Source organism: Aotus nancymaae, unplaced genomic scaffold (genome assembly GCF_030222135.1).
Source record: "Aotus nancymaae isolate 86718 unplaced genomic scaffold, 86718_ANA_hifiasm-v0.15.2.pri h1tg000029l, whole genome shotgun sequence".
NCBI classification, from domain to species: Eukaryota; Metazoa; Chordata; class Mammalia; order Primates; family Aotidae; genus Aotus; species Aotus nancymaae.
This window is the reverse complement of record NW_026988442.1, coordinates 26,873,149-26,890,762: the sequence shown is the minus strand read 5'-3', so window position 1 is coordinate 26,890,762 and position 17,614 is coordinate 26,873,149. Positions and strand designations below refer to the sequence as shown.

Genomic DNA, 17,614 nt, shown 5'->3' with positions numbered 1-17,614 from the left:
CCAATGGCATGGTTACCAAAACAGGCATGCAAGCAAGCTTGTGCTTGTTCTGCCTCTCTCTCCCCACCACTTTGGAAAAACTGCATGCAGTGCTGCAGGATCACACAAAATAAATACAGGAAAGAGGCGGGGAGGGTTGGGTGGGGAGGTGAGCAAAGCTCTACCAGTGGAAGGCGTTCCACAAGAATTGCTACAGGGTCAAAAGTTTACAGTGGTTTCAATTTCACCTTTCAGCAGCCAATCAGGAAACAGAGGCTGCATGCTGACCCCTAGGGCTGCAAATGAACATTAACTCATAGGCTACTAGGATTGCACATTTTCCTTTTCTTACAAGGCTTTCTCTTTTTCTTTTAAGGGCAGGGGAGTGGAGAAGTCAAAGAACAAGATAAGTTCAAGGTAACAATTTTATTCAAGACAATATATTTTAAACAGGTGTATGACGGGAGAAATGATCAAGTAATTATCTTCTTTCTCCTTGAAATCTGAGTTTCTTTATCCTGTAGTATCTAACAAACCAATCATTAATGCTACCATCAAGACAAAGAATGAATTTAGGCAGGTAACGGAGATGTATTTGCCTCCATGAGGCTGCAATTCTAAGAACAATTTATAGGACGGTAAAAAGTTAATATTGGTTGTGTATCCAGTAAATGCTTTAAAAATAACTCAGATAATGAAGACATTTAACTGAAGGATTTATCTATACCAATTTTTTTATTTGCATAGATTCCTTACCCTCTCCTCAAATCATTAATACACACATGCAATGTTCCTCTATCCTTTTCATAGTGTGGATCTACAGAAATGCAGGCAGAGCTCCAAAAGTTTAAATTTTCTTTTCTTGTATTTCAGTACTCGGGAGTAACACTATACAATAAACTAAGGAATGAACCATTTGTCAGTAGGTACAACTGCTCCCTAATTCATTTATGTAAATTTCTTCAAAATATAGAAACCAATAAACTAATCATTAAATACTATTTTCAACATTCTATATTTAACACTGAGCAAGGCTAAAATAAAAACCTCTACTATATACACCTTAACTGGACTACATTTAAAAACTAGATGCCTTTGAAGCACCAGAGGATAAAAGTGAAACTGCTGTATTAACTGTTCTCCTATCCAAATTGGTCAAATCCTAAATGAACACATTGTGAATTTGTAGTTAGCAGTATTTCTCATTGACACAACAGGTAGTTAAATTTTAACATACTCATTGACTTAAATTTATGTTTACATTAAGAATACCCTGTAGGCACCACCACTGCCTAACAAAACAATTTCATGTAGGATATTAGTTCTTATCCAAACCAGCAAAGTAAGACACCAGTTATTTCTGGAAACATGAAAGTAAGCAAATGCACAGAAATGCGTTACTCAACTGCTGAAGGGTTCCAAAATAACTTCAGTGTTTAAAGTTTATATAGCAATATAACGTCAGTTAAGATAGGAAATAAACTCAGCGTTGATATAGTATTTTCTTAATTCAGCATTAAAAGAAGTAATTTTCTAGTAACAACTCCCAAACCTTCATGATTTAAGTTTATGCATATTTGGCAATAAAAAGACTATTTTAAAATAGACCTAGTTGTTTTTTTAACATGGCTTGCAAAAGTTTTACATATATGTATGTATGTGTATATATATATATATATATATAAAATTAGGGGTCTTCTGTATATCTTTTTACAAAATGGCCTCATTTTGAAAGAAAATGGATGCGATAAAATTTTACATCAAGTCAGCATGTTAGCAAGAAGCTTTTTCGTGTGTTCTGAATTTGATTAATACAACCCAAGGTCACTTCCTGAAAGATGCCTAGCACTGCAGCTGCAGGCAAACTAGGCTCTAGCACAAGGCTGGGGGAAGGGAATGGGTGATGGCATTATTATTAACACTCAGATAGGATTCCATCTCCACCAGCAGCTATGGGGAGAAGTGGGGAGGTTGGGGAAGATTCCAGAGTTCCTAGCATATTAAGATTGAAATATTTCCATTCCTTAATACTTAAAAATAGAAGTGTAATTAAATATATAATGCTGATGTCAAAATTATATCAGATATCCTCACTGCCACAATGTACAAAAACATTTTACATAATACTATGCAAATCATTTAATGCCAGACATTGTGTTGAATACTGAGTTTACACTAAAGCATTCAGTTTACACTGAAGTCAACTCAACATTCAACACAACGCTAAGTATGACCCGTACTTACTATGCAAAGCGTATACAAAGCAAGATACAGGCCCTTGAAGAGAACAGAATCGGATTCAGATTTCAAAAACCAAGGGTGGCCTTAAAGTTATGAAGGTAGAAATTTAAAATACAAAAGCCTATATTGGAAAATATGTGATAAAGTTTTGTTCTGAAATTCAATTTAAATTTTCATTTTACATGAAATTCTAAATTTTTGTTTTACCAACATTAATACAAATATTACTGTGCCTCTGTGCTCAAAAAAATCAAAATATACATAGTAGCAACTAGAAAAAACATCTCCCTGGAAAAAACATCTCCCTGAATAATTAATAATAATTTATTAAGCGGCCACAATGCATAGCTAGGAAACCATAGTAATTACTTTGTTGTACTCTGAGGTTCTTTACACATTTTGATTCATTGATAAAATGGCAGGTACAGTCAGGAAATCTACATGTTCCTTGTAATTTTATACACATAATCTTAGAAAAATTTAATTTTGTGTGCCTTTTTCCTATGTACCAAATGTGGTTTATACTTTAACCATGATATTCCACAGAGACAAAGAAGCAGCAAAGCACTGCTGTATTTTTAATGGTTGTATGACAAATGCAAAACCTGGCCTTTTTATCTTGTCTGCATGTTCAAAAGTGCTATTCGTATTTTCTACATAACTTGATAATATAATTTTGTCACTCTGTTGTGCTCCCCACCCTTTCTTTGAAGTCTGATTCAGTAATTTCAACAACAAAACTGAACAAATGATGTTAAATGCTGAAGTTCAAACAAACTGCTTGAATTTTTGAACGTCAATGACTGACAGGAAAAGGGTTGTTATTTAATGGTCACAGAGCATTCTGTATGTGCAAAGGACTTTTTAAATCATTTTAGGAAAAGGAAAGCAACCAAGTAAAAACATACTGCGAGAAATCCCTGTATTTAGAGAATCTAATCCCTAGGTGTGGCTAAGAAAGCCACTTCAAAAAGATCCCATCACATGCCTTTGAAATAGGACGAACTGGAAAGACAAGTGTAAAATTAAATTAGTTATTCATACTCCCTCTCCCCAAGACACCTGTGGGGCAGTGAAGAAGAATGAATTTTTCCTCAAATTTTCCTGGTCCCTACAGGCAAACCTCATTTTATTGTGCTTTACAGATATTGTGCTTTTTACAAATTGAGGTTTATGGCAGCCCTACTTCAAATAAGTGTATTGGTGCCATTTTTCCAACAGCATTTGCTCACATTGTATGCCTCCCTTACATTTTGGTGATTCTCATATTATCTCAAACTTTTTCATTTTTATGGATGGAAGGAAGGAAGGAAGGGAGGGAGGAAGGGAGGGAGGGAGGGAGGGGGAGGAGGGGAGGGGAGGGGGAGGGGGAGGGGGGAGGGGGAAGGGAGGAACATTTCTCACTTTAAATCAAAAGCTAGAAATGGGTCAGGCACAGTGGCGCACACCTGTAATTCCAGCATTCTGGGAGGCCAAGGTGGGTGGATGACTTAAGGTCAGGAGCTCAAGACCAGCCTGGCCAACATGGTGAAACCCTGTCTCTGATGAAATAAAAATTAGCTGGGTGTAGTGGCGCACACCTGCAATCCCATCTCCTTGGTAGGCTAAGGCATGAGAATCGCTTGAACTCGGAAGATGGAGGTCGCAGTGAGCTGAGATCACACCACTGCACTCCAGCTTAGGCAAAGAGCGAGACTCTGTCTCAAAAAAAAAAAAAAAAAATTAATAAGCTTAGGGAGGAAAGCATGTCAAAAGCTGAGCCAGGCTTTAAAGTTAGGCCTCTTGAACCAAACAGCCAAGTTGTGAATACAAACGGACAAGTACTGTTTTTTTCTGTTACTAGATACTGGGTCTCGTTCTATGGCCCAGGTTGGGATGCAGTGGTGCAATCACAGCTCACTGCAGCCTTGAACTGCTGGCTGTTCAAGCAATTCCCCAACTTCAATCTCAGAAAAAGTTCTTAAGAGACATTTAAAAGTGCTACTCAAATAAACACTCGAATAAACACAGAAAGTAAAACAGCCTTATTACTGGTAAGAAGAATGTTTTCATGGTCTGAATAAATCAAACCAACCACAATATTCCGTAAGCCAAAGCAAGACCGTAACTCTCTTCAATTCTATGAGGGCTGAGACAGTTCAAGAAGCTGAAGAAAAGTTAGAAGAGGTTGATTCGTGAGGTTTAAGGAAAGAACCCATGTACATAACACAAAAATTAAAAGGCCAGGTGCAGTGGCTCACACCTGTAATCCCAACACTCTGGGAGGCCAAGGCAGGCAGATCACTTGAGTCCAGGAATTGGAGACCAGCCTGGGCAACATCGTGAAACCCTGTCTCCACAAAGAACAAAAAAATAAGCCAAGTATGGTGGCATGTGTCTACAGTCCCAACTACTCAGGAAGCTGAGGTGGGAGAATCGCTTGAGTCCGGAGGGAGAAGCTGCAGTAAGCTGAGATTGCACCACAGCACTGCAGCCTGCGTGACAGAGGGAAAGCCTGTCTTGAAATAAAAAAAAAGAACTATGCTTAATCTATTCTGCCTGTGCATTATAAATGGAACAATAAAGCCTGAAGGACATCTGTTTATAGCATGGTTTACTGAATATTTTAGGTCCACTGTTGAGACCTACCACTCACAAAAAAATCCAAAATACTACTGCTGGCAGGGCACTGTGGCTCACGCCTGTAAACCCAGCACTTTAGGAGGCTGGGGCAGGTGTATTGCTTGAGGTCAGGATTTCGAGACCAGTCTGGCAACATGGTGAAACCTCACCTCTACTAAAAATACAAAAATTAGCTAGGCATGGTGGTGTGTGCCAGTAGTCCCAGCTACTCTGGAGGCTGAAGCACAAGAATCACTTGAACACAGGAGGCAGAGGTTACAGTGAGCCAAGATCATGTCACTGCCCTCCAGCCTGGGCAACAGAGCAAGACTCTGTCTCAAAAAAAAAAAAAAAAAAAAAATTAACCAGGTGCAGTGAGTTACACCTGTAATCCCAGTACTTTGGGAGGCCAAGGCAGGTGGATTATCTGAGGTCAGGAGTTCTAGACCAGTCTGGCCAACATGGTGAAACCCCATCTCTAGTAAAAATACAAAAATAAGCCAGGCGTGGTAGGTCATGCCTGTAATCCCAGCTACTCGGGAGGCTGAGGCAGGAGAAGTGCTTGAACCTGGGAAGCAGAGGTTGCAGTGAGCCAAGACTGTGCCACTGCACTCCAGCCTAAGTGACAGAGGAAGATCCTGTCTGAAAAAATATATATGTATATATTACTGCTCGTTGACAATGCACCTGGTCACCCAAGAGCTCTGACAGCAATATACCAAGGGATTAATGTTGTTTCATGCCCATTAACACAGCATCCATTCTGCAGCCCATGGATTATGGAGTAATTTTAACCTTCAAGTATTACCATTTAAGACATATTTCATAAGGTTATAGCTGCCATAGATAGTGATTCCTGTGATGGATATGGGCAAAGTGAAATGAAAACCTCCTGGTAAAGATATGCCATTCTAGATGCCATTGAAAACATTTCTGATTCATGGGAGGAGGTCAAAATATCAACACAAATAGGAGTTTGAAAAAAGTTGATTCCAGCTCTAATGGATAATTTTGAAGGGTTCAGGACTTCAGTGGAGGAAGTAACTGGGAATGTGGTAGAAACAGGAAAAGACATGGAATCTGAAGATGTGACTGAATTACTGTAACCTCATGATAAAATTCCAACAGATGAGAAGTTTGAGGAGTTGCTCCCTTTTTTTTGGAGACAGGGTCTTACTCTGTCCCTCAGGCTGAAATGCAGTGGCCTGACACAGCTCCCTGCAGCCTCAACTACCCAGGCTCAAGCAATCCTCCTGCCTCAGTTTCCTGAGAAGCTAGAGTACAGGCATGCGCCACCACACCTGGCTAATTTTTGTATTTTTTATAGAGATGGGGTTTCGCCATGTTGCCCAGGCTGGTCTCAAACTCGTGGGCTCAAGTGATCCGCCTGCTGGGACTACAGTTGTGAGCCACCACACACCCAGCCTTAAGGAGTTGCTTCTTATAGATAAGCAAATAAAGTACTTTCATGAGATGGCATCTACCCCTGGTGATGATTCTGTGAACATCCATTGAAATCATAAAAGAAGGACCTAGAGCATTACATAAACATAGTTTCTTAAAGGAGCGGCAGGGTTTTGAGAGGGCTGACTTCTGTTGTTGCTATTGCTGTTGAGACAGGGTCTCTCTCTGTCACCCAGACTGGAGTGCAGTGGCACAATCTCAGCTCCCTACAACCTCCACCTCTCGGTTTCAAACAATTCAATTCTCATGCCTCAGCCTCCCAAGTAGCTAGGATTATAGGCATCTGCCACCACATCTGGCTAATTTTTGTATATTTAGTAGAAACAGGGTTTTACCATCTTGGCCAGGCTGTTCTAAAATTCCAGACCTTCAGGTGATCCGCCTGCTTCAGCTTCCCAAAGTGCTGGGATTACAGGCGTGAGACATGGCACTCATTTGTACCAGTCACCCTAGTCTTCATTAACCACCACCCTGATCAGTCAGTCATTTTTTTAAAAAAAAATTACTTTTCATCTTAAATTGTAGCAAAATACAAAACAAAAACAAAAAATACATGTTATTTTATTTTATTTTTTTGGAGGGGGAGACAGGGTCTGGCTGTGTTGCCCAGGCTGGAGTGCAATGGCACAATCTTGGCTCACTGCAACCTCTGCCTCCTAGACTCAAGTGATCCTCCCACCTCAGCCTCCTGAGTAGCTCTGACTACAGGCATGTGCCACCATGCCCAGATAATTTCTGTATTTTTTTTTATAGAGATGGGGTCTTGCCCCGGTTGGTCTCAAACTCCTGGGCTCAAGTGATCCTTCTGCCTCAACTTCTCAAAGTGTTGAGATTATAGGCATGAGCCACCATGCCTGGCCAGTTTTTAAATTAATTATTATATATATTTTTTGAAGAGACAGGGTCTCCCTATGTTGCCCAGGCTGGTCTTGAACTCCTTGGCTCAAGTGATCCTCCTGCCTCAGCTTGGGAGGCTGAGGCAGGAAAATTGCTTGAACCTAGAAGGCAGAGGTTGTCGTGAGCTGAGATCATGCCACTGCACTTCAGCCTGGGCGACAGAGTGAAACTCCGCCTCAAAAAAAAAAAAAAAAATTAAATTTGTCCCAGCCACTGCAGGTTTCATTAATCTCCTTCCTGATCAGTCAGCAGCCATCAATACTGAGGCAAGACACCCTCAGCATCAAGATTTAAAGTTTCCTAAATGTTAAGATGAGCATTAGCATTTTTTAGCAATAATTTTTTTTTTTTTGAGACAAGAGTCGTCAGCCTCTGTCACTAAGGCTGGAAGATAGTGGCACAATATTGATTCAATGAAGCCTTCGCCTCCCACCTCAAGCGATCCTCCCACCTCAGCCTCCCAAGTAGCTGGGATTACCAGCACACACCACCACCATACCTGGCTATTTTTATATTGTTTTGGTAGAGATGGAATCTTGCCATGTTGCCCAAGCTGTTCTCTAATTCCGGAGCTCCAGGGATCCACCCACCTCAGCCTCCCAAAGTGCTGAGATGAGTCACCCCACCTGGCCACCATAAAGTGTTTTTTTTAAATTAAGGTATATACATTGTTTCTTTAGACATATGCTACTGCACACTTAATAGAATACAGTGTAAACATAACTTTTTATGCACTGGGAAACAAAAAAATTTGTGACTCATTTTATTACAATATTCATTCTATCACAGTGGTCTGAAGTATGCCTCTATTTTCTTCTTCCATGTGAACTATTACAAAGATAACATAGAAAAAAGCACAGACTTACAGTAGCTACCTAGCTTCTTGCCGCAGTCTGGCACAAAGGAAGTGCCATCATTCCTCCCTGGTTTTATTCAATGCATTCCTCACTTGGCAAGGAAAGTAAATTCAACTGGAGCCACAGCAGTTTGCTGCCTGGTCTTCTTCCGGAACCAATGCAGCTTCTGTGCCAAAAATAGAACTTGAAAGGAAATACTGACTATAAAACAAAAGCAAACAAAATAGTGGCCTGTATGTCTTCTTACTCTGCCAGAATTGTTTTTAACAAAAGACTCAAAAGCCACTGGGTATGGTGGTTCATGCCTGTAATCCCAACCCTTTGGGAAACTGGAGGAACACTTGAGGCCAGGAGTTCAAGACCAGCCTTGACACAGAAAGACCCCATCTCTACAAAAAGAAAATAAAATAAGTAGCCAGGCATGGTGGCTCACACCTTTAATTCCAGCACTTTGGGAGGCCAATGTGGGTGGATCACCTGAGGTCACAAGTTTTGAGACCATCCTGGCCAACATGGTGAAACACTGTCTCTACTAAAAATACAAAGAATTAGCCGGGCATGGTGGCAGGTGCCTGGAATCCCAGCTACTTGTGAGGCTGAGACAAGAGAATCACTTGAACCAAGGAGGCAGAGGTTGCTGTGAGCCAAGACCGTGCCATTGCACTCCAGGCTGTACAACAACAGCGAAACTCAGTCTCAAAGAAAAAAAGAAAGAAAAGAAAAGAATTAGCCAGGTGTGATGACATGGGCCTTTAGCCCCAACTACTTGGGAGGTTGAGCTGAGAGGATGACTTGAACCCAGGAGTCTGAGGTTGCAGTGAGCTGTGACTGCACTACTGCTCTGTACTCTGGGCAATAATGCAACACCACAACTCTTAAAAAAAAAAAAAAAAAAAAAAGAAATATTTTCTGTTACATCAAACTGGATAGACTGGCTATCATATAATTTTAAAATTCTGTTTAAGAAAAATAAAAAGTATGGCCGGGCACAGTGGCTCACACCTGTAATCCCAGCACTTTGGGAGGCCAAGGCAGGTGGATCACAATTTCAAGAGATCCAGACCATCATCGCCAACATGGTAAAACCCTGTCTCTACTAAAAATAAAAAAATTACCTGGTCATGGTGGCACACGCTTGTAGTCACAGCTACTCAGGAGGCTGAGGGAGGAGAACCGCCTGAACCCGGGAGGCAAAGGTTGCAGTGGAGTACGCCACTGCACTCCAGCCTGGGCGACAGAGTGAGACCCCATCTCAAGAAAAAAAAAAAAAAGCCAAACTATAGAGACAACGAAATGATCAATGGTTGCCTGAGATTGCAGGGAAGTGGGGAATGAATAGGTGGAGCATAGATTTTTAGGGTAGTGAAACTACTCTGTATGATGTTTTAATGGCAGGTCATTGTAAATTTGCCCACACCCACAGAATATACAACATCCTATGAATTAACCCTAATGTAAACTATGAACTCTAGGTGATGATGTGTCGGCATAAATTCATCAACTCTAACAAATGCACCACTCTGGCAGGGGGTTGTTGACAATAGAGGAAGAAGATAAGCACATATGGGAAACCTCTGTATCTTCCTCCAAATTTTCCTATAACCTTAAACTGCTCTAAAAAAAAAACATAGCCTAAGTAAGGTGCAGTGGTTCATGCCTGTAATCCCAGCACTTTGGGAAGCTGAGGCAGGAGGATCACTTGAGGCCTGGAGTTGTAGACAAGCAAGCAACATAGCAAGACCCTGTCTCCATGAAATTTAAAAAAAAAAAAAAAAAAATTCACTAGGCATGCTGGCACAGGCCTGTAGTCCTAGCTTCTTGGGGAGGTTGAGACAAGAGGATCACTTGAGCTCAGGAATTGGAAGCTTCGGTGAGCTATAAACATGGCACTGCACTGTAGTCTGGGCAAAAGATCAAGACCCTGTCTCTTTAAGAAAAAAAAAGTCTACTTTAAAAAAACTGGCCAGCCCAGTAGCTCAAGCCCATAATCTGACACTTTAGGAGACTGAGGCAGGCAGACTGCTTGAGCTCAGGAGTTCCAGACCAGCTTGGGCAACATGGCAAAACCCTGTCTCTACAAAACATATAAAAAATCAGCAGAGCATGATGGCATGCATCTGTGATCCCAGCTACTCAGGAGGCTGAAGGCTGTAGAGTGAGGATCACCTGAGCCCCAGAGGTCAAGCTGCAGTGAGCCAAGATCATACCACTGAACTCCAACCTGGGTGACAATGAGACCCTATCTCACAAAAAAGAAAAAAATCACGAGGAATGAGACTACATATTGGGTACAGCGTACACTGCTCGGGTACATCTAAAAACTCAGAAATCACCACAAAAGAACTCATTCATGTAACCAAAACCATCCATAACCCAAAAACTATTGAAATAAAAAAATCTTTTTAAATCAAAGCAAGCCACAGACTGAGAAAAAGGTTTAACACATCAAGGATTTACTCCAAAATACATAAAGAACTCTTCAATGACAAAAGGGTAACACAAGAAACCAGTTAAAAGATGGACAAAAGCCACCTTACTAAAGATACACAGACGGCAAATAAGCATATGAAGATACTGAACATCATGTCATTAAAGGACTACTAATTACAACAATGAGATACCACAACATACCTATTGGAATGGCTAAAATCTTTTTTAAAAACTGACAATACCAAATGTTATGAGCATGCAAAGTAAGAACTCTCATTCATTGCTGGTGAGGATGCAAATGGTACAGCCAGTCTGGAAGACAGTTTGGCAGTTTTTCACAAAGCTAAAACCTAGCTTAACCGTATGATCCAGCAATCACACTTCTAGGTATTTATCCAATTAAGATCCAGCAATCATACTTCTAAGTATTTATCCAATTATGCTCTAGCAATCACACTTCTAGGTATTCATCACATTGAGTTGAAAACATGTCCTCATGGCCCAGCACAATGGCTCATGTCTGTAATCCCATCACTTGGGAGGACAAAGCGGGCAGATCACTTCAGATCAGGAGTTCGAGACCAGCCTGGCCAACATGGTAAAACCCTGTCTCTACCAAAAATAAAAAAAGTCAGCCATGGTAGCACACATCTGTAATCCCAGCTATCCGGTGGCTGAGGCAGAATTGCTTGAAACCAGAAGACAAAGGTTGCAGTGAGCCAAGATCATGTCACTGCACTCCGGCCTAGGCAACAGAGCAAAACTGTCTCCAAAAAAAAGTAAGGTCAAGTGCAGTGGCTCACACCTGTAATCCCAGCACTTTGGGAGACCGAGGCAGGCAGATCACCTGAGGTCAGGAGTTCGAGAACAGCCTGGTCAACATGGCGAAACCCCATCTCTACTAAAAATACAAAAATTAGCTGGTTGTGGTGGTGTGCGCCTATGGTCCCAGCTACTTGGGAGGCTGAGACACGAGAACTGCTTGAACCAGGGAGGCGGAAGTTGCAGTGAGCGGAGATAGTGCCACTGCACTCCAGCTTGGGTGAAAAGAGCAAGACTCCATCTCAAGGAAAAAAAAAATCACTGAGGAGTAGGCCAAGCGCAGTGGCTCACACCTGTAATCCCAGCACTTTGGGAGGACAAGGTGGGAGGATGCTTGAGCACAGGAGTTCAAGATCACCCTGAGCAACACAGAGAGATCTCTCCCCAATCTCTAAATAAATAACTAAAGAGAAATATAACCTGCCTGAACAGATTCTTTTTTCTTGAGACGGAGTCTCGCTCTGTCGCCCAGGCTGGAGTACAGTGAGCCAAGATCTGTTCAAGCCGGGCATGATCTCGGCTCACTGCAACCTCCAACTCCCTGGTTCAAGCAATTCCCCTGCCTCAGCCTCCTGAATAGCTGGGATTACAGGTGCACACCATCACATCCGGCTAATTTTTTGTGTTTTTAGTAGAGACAGCGTTTCACCATGTTAGTCAGACTGGTCTCGAACTCCTGACCTCAGGCAGTTTGCTTGCCTCTGCCTCCCAAAGTGCCGGGATTACAGATGTGAGCCACTGCACCCGGCCTGAACAGATTTTTAATGCAGGTGAAAATGCCCTATTCTGGGGAAGAAAAAAATACCACAAAGGACATTTATCCAGTAAGAAAGAGAAGCAAACATCAGGATATAAGGCAGGAAGGGACAGGCTAACTCTACTGTTTTGTACAAATGCAGTGGCATTTATGATAAGGACTGACCTCAACTAAGAAGCTGCTAACCGCCACCTCCCTTCCCTGCCCCAAACCTTGAAGGGAAAAGATAAACACCAGGTGCCAGTTTTGGGGTTGTATAAGAAGGCCTGGAGAACAAGAACCCTTTTTCTGGGTTGAGTCCATCAATGCTTTGTCCCTGAAGTCAGGAAGTGCCTTGCCAATAAGGAATTGCCTTTTAAAGTTCTTTTACTATTGGACAATGCCCTGACCACCCAGAAGCCTACGAGTTCAATAATGAAGGCATCAGGTTGGTTTACCTGCCCCCAAACATGATAACTCTAACTCAGTCTGAAGATCGGGGGTCATAAGGACCTTTAAGACTTATTACACATAGTACTCTATGGGAAGGATTATGGATGCTATGGAAAAGAACCCCAATAGAGAAAACATCATGAAAATCTGGAGGGATTACACCATTGAAGATATCATCGTTACAGAAAAAGTTGTGAAGGGCATCAAATACAAAACAATAAATTCCTGCTGGAGAAAACTGTGTCCAGATGTAGTACATGACTTCACAGGATTTGCAACAGAGCCTATGAAGGAAATCAGGAGAGGTTGTGGATATGGAGGGAAAAAAAAAAGTGAAAAAAGAAGGGAGTGAAGGGTTTTAAGATATGGATCTTTGAGAAATGAAATTGCTAAAAGATACCACACACCAGAGGAATTCACAGAAGATAACTTGATGGAGATGAGTGCCAAACAATTAGGAAGATGACTTACAAGAAGCAGCATCAAAAAAGAGATTGACATTAGACAATCTGGCAGAAGGGTTCCAATTATTCAAGACTGCTTTTGACTTCTTTTGACTTCCTTTACTGATAAGGACACTTAAACTGATGCAAACAGTGGAAGAAGAACTGGTAGAGTATAGAAACATTTTTAGAGACATGAAAAGGCAAACAAGTCATAAAAAAATTACAATGTATTTCTGTAAAGTCATACCCAGTGTACCTGTCTCTCCCTCCACTTCCACCTCTCCTACCTTTCACCACTGAGACAGCAAGATCAAGCCCTTCCTCTTCCTCCTGCTCCTCCAACATGAGGATGAGGATGAAGACCTTTAGGATGATCCACTTCCACTTACTGAATAGTAAATAGACTCTTCCTTATGCTTTTCTCTCCTCTAGTTTACTTTATAGTAAGAATATAGTATATAAGGCCAGGCACGGTGGCTGAAACCTGTAATCCCAACACTTTGGGAGGCTGAAGCACGCAGACCATTTGATTAAAGGGGCAGGGGGCCGGGGCAGCAGAGAGATACATATAGTGAATATATAACATTTCCAGAGATCCTGGAAGAGAGAAAATCATTTCACATCCAGCGGTCAAAACATCTGGAAGTTGCTTAACAATATTTAAGAAGTCTCTAAAAATAATCTCATAATATTTGAGAAATTCTCTGAAGAAGACATGATGTTGTACATAAGACTACTGTTTTGGTTACAAGGATAAGGAAAGTGAAACACTATTGAAAAACAGGAACAAGGCCAGGTACAGTGAGTGGCTCACAACTGTAATCCTAGCACTATGGGAGGCCAAGGCAGGAGGATCTCCTGAGGCCAAAGAGACCAGCTTGGAAGCAAAGAAAGAAAATTTTAAATATTAGCCAGGCATGTGGCACATGCCTCCATACTTGGGAGGCTGAAGTGAAAAAATCTCTTGAGCCCAAGAGATCAGGCTGCAATCAATTATGATCACATCGCTGTACTCCAGCCTTCGTGACAAAGTGAGACTATCTCTAAAGGGTGTCAGGTGGAGGGAGAGAATAAATTTTCCATCAAACAATTTGTGGTACTGGTATAAATCTGGACTCAAGAGGTTAAAATACAGTTAAAAGACACCAACACAGCTACTACAGTTTTCCAGAATTTAAAACACATACATACACACTAACGAATTAATGTCATGCTATAAAACACCAAATGTTTTTAGTCTTGTATTCTAGGAATAGTGGCTGGAATTCTGCCAAACACAGAGGAGAAAACCTCTGACTCCTCCACATCTTGCAGTATGTGAGGAGACTAGCCAGCCAAGAAAAAGATGCAATCACGTATAGCATGGTAGAGAAATACCATAAAATGACAAACGTAAGTAAACAGAAAATTAGAAGACAGACTTTGAATACAGTCTGCCTAGTTGAGGGCTTCATCTTAAAATAGACATAAAAATACCTTATGGAGTTATTGTGAGAACTATGTTAATTACATGAAGGACTTAAAATATGCAGATCCTAATATTTGTACCAAGTGCTTAATAAATAGTAAATATTGATATTATTGTTTTATGAAAGAAGAATCTCAGGAAACAAAGATCCACATAGCAAAATTTACATTCTGAGAGTTAAGGCTTTTTCTGTCACTACTAACTGTTCCCTTAGCTTCTCCTGTAACAATACTTTTCTAAACTGGCTCACCTCTCCTCGCCAAAAACAAAAAATTTCTTACAAAAATTAGTTATGAATGTGGGGGCTCACGCCTGTAATCCCAGCACTTTGGGAAGCCAAAGAGGACAGATCATTTGAACCCATGATTTTGAGACCAGCCTAGGAAACATGGTGAAACCCCATCTCTGCCAAAAAATACAAAAATGCAAAAATTAGCCAGTTGTGGTGGCACGTGATTGTGGTCCTAGCTACTCAGGAAGGGAGGTGGGAAGATCGTCTGAGCCCCAGGAGGTGGGGGTTGCAGTGACCGGTGATCCCATCACTGCATTCCAGCCTGGGCAACAGAGTGAGACCCTGTCTCAAAAGAAAAAGAAAGTTATTAGAATTACTGACTAAATAAACTATGTTTATATTTAGTAGATCAGAGAATGTGTTAAGTGATAAATTTTTTTAATCTTGTTGCATATCAAGTAAATGTTATCATAATGCTATAAATCAAAGTCATTTCAAATGTATAAAGGGCACTTAAAAATCACATATTTGGTCAGGCATGGTGGCTCACACCAACAATCAACACTTTGGGAGGCTGAGGCAGGAGGATCACGAGGTCAGGAGTTTGAGACCAGCTTGGACAACATGGTGAAACCCCACCTCTACCAAAACTACAAAATTAGCCAGGCGTGGTAGCCCACATCCGTAATCCCAGCTACTTGGGAGGCTGAGGCAGAAAAATTGCTTGAACCCAAGAGGCGGAGATTGCAGTGAGCCAAGATTGCACCACTGCCCTCCAGCCTAGGCAAAAAAGAGTGATATACTGTCTCAAAAAAAAAAAAAAAAATACATTCAAACATTGCAAAGCGTCCAAAATCCTTAAAATATGGAAGACAAAATGTAATACTGGCCTGTTAGGAACTAAACTGCATCCTGCCAAATTTCATGTTTTAATCCTAACCCCTCACAATGTCACTGTATTTAGAGATAGAACTTTAAAGAGGTGATCATATCAAAATGAGGTCACTAGGGTGGTCCTAATCCAATATGACTCATGCCCTTGTAAGAGGAACTTTAGGACCAGCGCAGTAGCTCACACCTATAATCCCAGCACTTTGGGAGGCTAAGGCAGACGATCACCTGAGGTCAGGAGTTTGAGACCAGCCTGACTAACATGAAGAAATCCCATCTCTACTTAAAAAAAAAAAAAAAAAAAACACACACACACACACACAAAATTAGTTGGTGTGGTGACACACGCCTGTAATCCTAGCTACTCAGGAGGCTGAGGCAGGAGAATCACTTGAACCTGGGAGGCAGAGGTTGCGGTGAGCCAAGATCACGCCATTGCACTCCAGCCTGAGCAACAAGAGCGAGACTCCGTCTCCCAAAAAAGGAAAAAACAGAGGAAATTTAGACAAAGCCATGTACAGAGGGAAAACCATGTAAAGACACAGGGAGATGTTAGCCATCTACAAGTCAAAGAAAGAGGCTTCAGAAGAAAGCAACCCTGCTGACACTTCTGATTTTAGAAAGCTAGCTTATAGAACTGTAAGAAAATAAATTTGTTGTTTAAGCCACTCAGTCTGTGGCACTTTGTTATGGCATCCTTAACTTGATTGGGTTTATAGACCAGCAGTATATTTCTAGTTGCACTCACTGGTTCCTCAAGTTAAACTTGTAACCACTATTATACTTATTTCAAAACCAAAAATCTAAAAATCTAAAGCCAGAGTCAGAAATTATACCTAATATGTATCTTTGTCAATAAACTGCATTATCTATATTGTTTGGACTATGGCTGATTTGAAGGACTATTAATTTTCTATGTATAATCTGACTATATTACTTAATTTGAAGGAAAATGTATACCTTCTCAATTTGTGTGTATCTACCTATTTAAAGATGGTTTTCTCAATATTAGAAATAGTTTGTGAACAAGAGGAACACAGACTTCAGAATCAGACAGATGGCAGTTTCAGCCCCAGTGTGTTACCATTTGCTAGTCATGTGGCCTTAACCAAGTTATTTCACCTCTCTGACCCTCAAATTCCTCAACTGTAAATGAGGATGAAAATAGTATCTTACAGGATTATCAGGATTAGAGAAAGCCAAGTTAAGCACCTGACACAATTCCTAACACACAGTGGGCACTCAATAAATGGCTGCTATGATAAGATCATCGTCCAAAGAAAACAGACATGAGAAAAGCAGATGTCACTGTTGACAGGACTGTAAACTATTAAAGCTTTCTGAAAAGCAATTTTGAAATATCCAACCAAACATGAAAGACTGGACATTCACAGACCCAAAAATTTGACTTTCAGGAATCTGTTCTATGGAAATATTTGCATAAGAGGGTAAAGATGGGCAAAAAAGGATGTTCTTTGTGGCACTGTTTTAACAGCAAATAGAGAGCTAGTTTATTATTGGACTATCCACAGATTCATATTTGCCATTATTTTAAAAATGAAGACAATCTCTATGTACTGACAAAAAGATGGCAATGGCAGAGTACGTACAATGTGAGCCAGCAAAGAAAAACCTTGTGTGTTTATATATGCATGGAAATGGTATGAAATCTTTTTTTTTTTTTGAGACAGAATCTCACTCTGTCTCCCAGGCTAGAGTGCAGTGGCACGACCTTGGCTCACGGCAACCTTCGCTTTCCAGGTTCAAGCAATTCTCCTGTCTCAGCCTCCCAGATAGCTGGGACTACAGGAACCCACCACCATGCTCAGCTAATTTTTGTAGTTTTAGTAGAGATGGAGTTTCACCATACTGGTCAGGCTGGTCTGGAACTCCTGACCTCAGGTGATCCGCCTGCCTCTGCCTCCCAAAGTGCTGGGATTACAGCCGTGAGCCACCGCGCCCAGCCAAAAACAATGTTTTAATAAACATTGATGTTCACCATCTTTTGAGACTATAATGCTTTCCTGGGCTATAGAATAGGACTTTTTTTTTTCCAGGTTATCTAAAGTCAAGAATAGGACATGTTAAAGAAAACTT

General features: G+C 41.1%; 1 protein-coding gene across 7 annotated transcripts in view; it reads right to left on the bottom strand.

Moving 5' to 3' along the window:
- The window catches only part of NCOA3 (nuclear receptor coactivator 3), a 149,958-nt gene that overhangs the window by 80,151 nt on the left and 52,193 nt on the right, over positions 1-17,614 (bottom strand). Inside the window, exon 1 of one of the 7 annotated variants that reach the window (XM_012467400.2) lies at positions 8,049-8,069. The exons of the other annotated variants lie outside the window; for them this stretch is intronic. The gene's annotated coding sequence lies outside the window, so the exon portion shown is untranslated. Of the gene's footprint in view, positions 1-8,048; positions 8,070-17,614 lie in introns of those variants that run through there. 7 annotated transcript variants of the gene reach the window in all.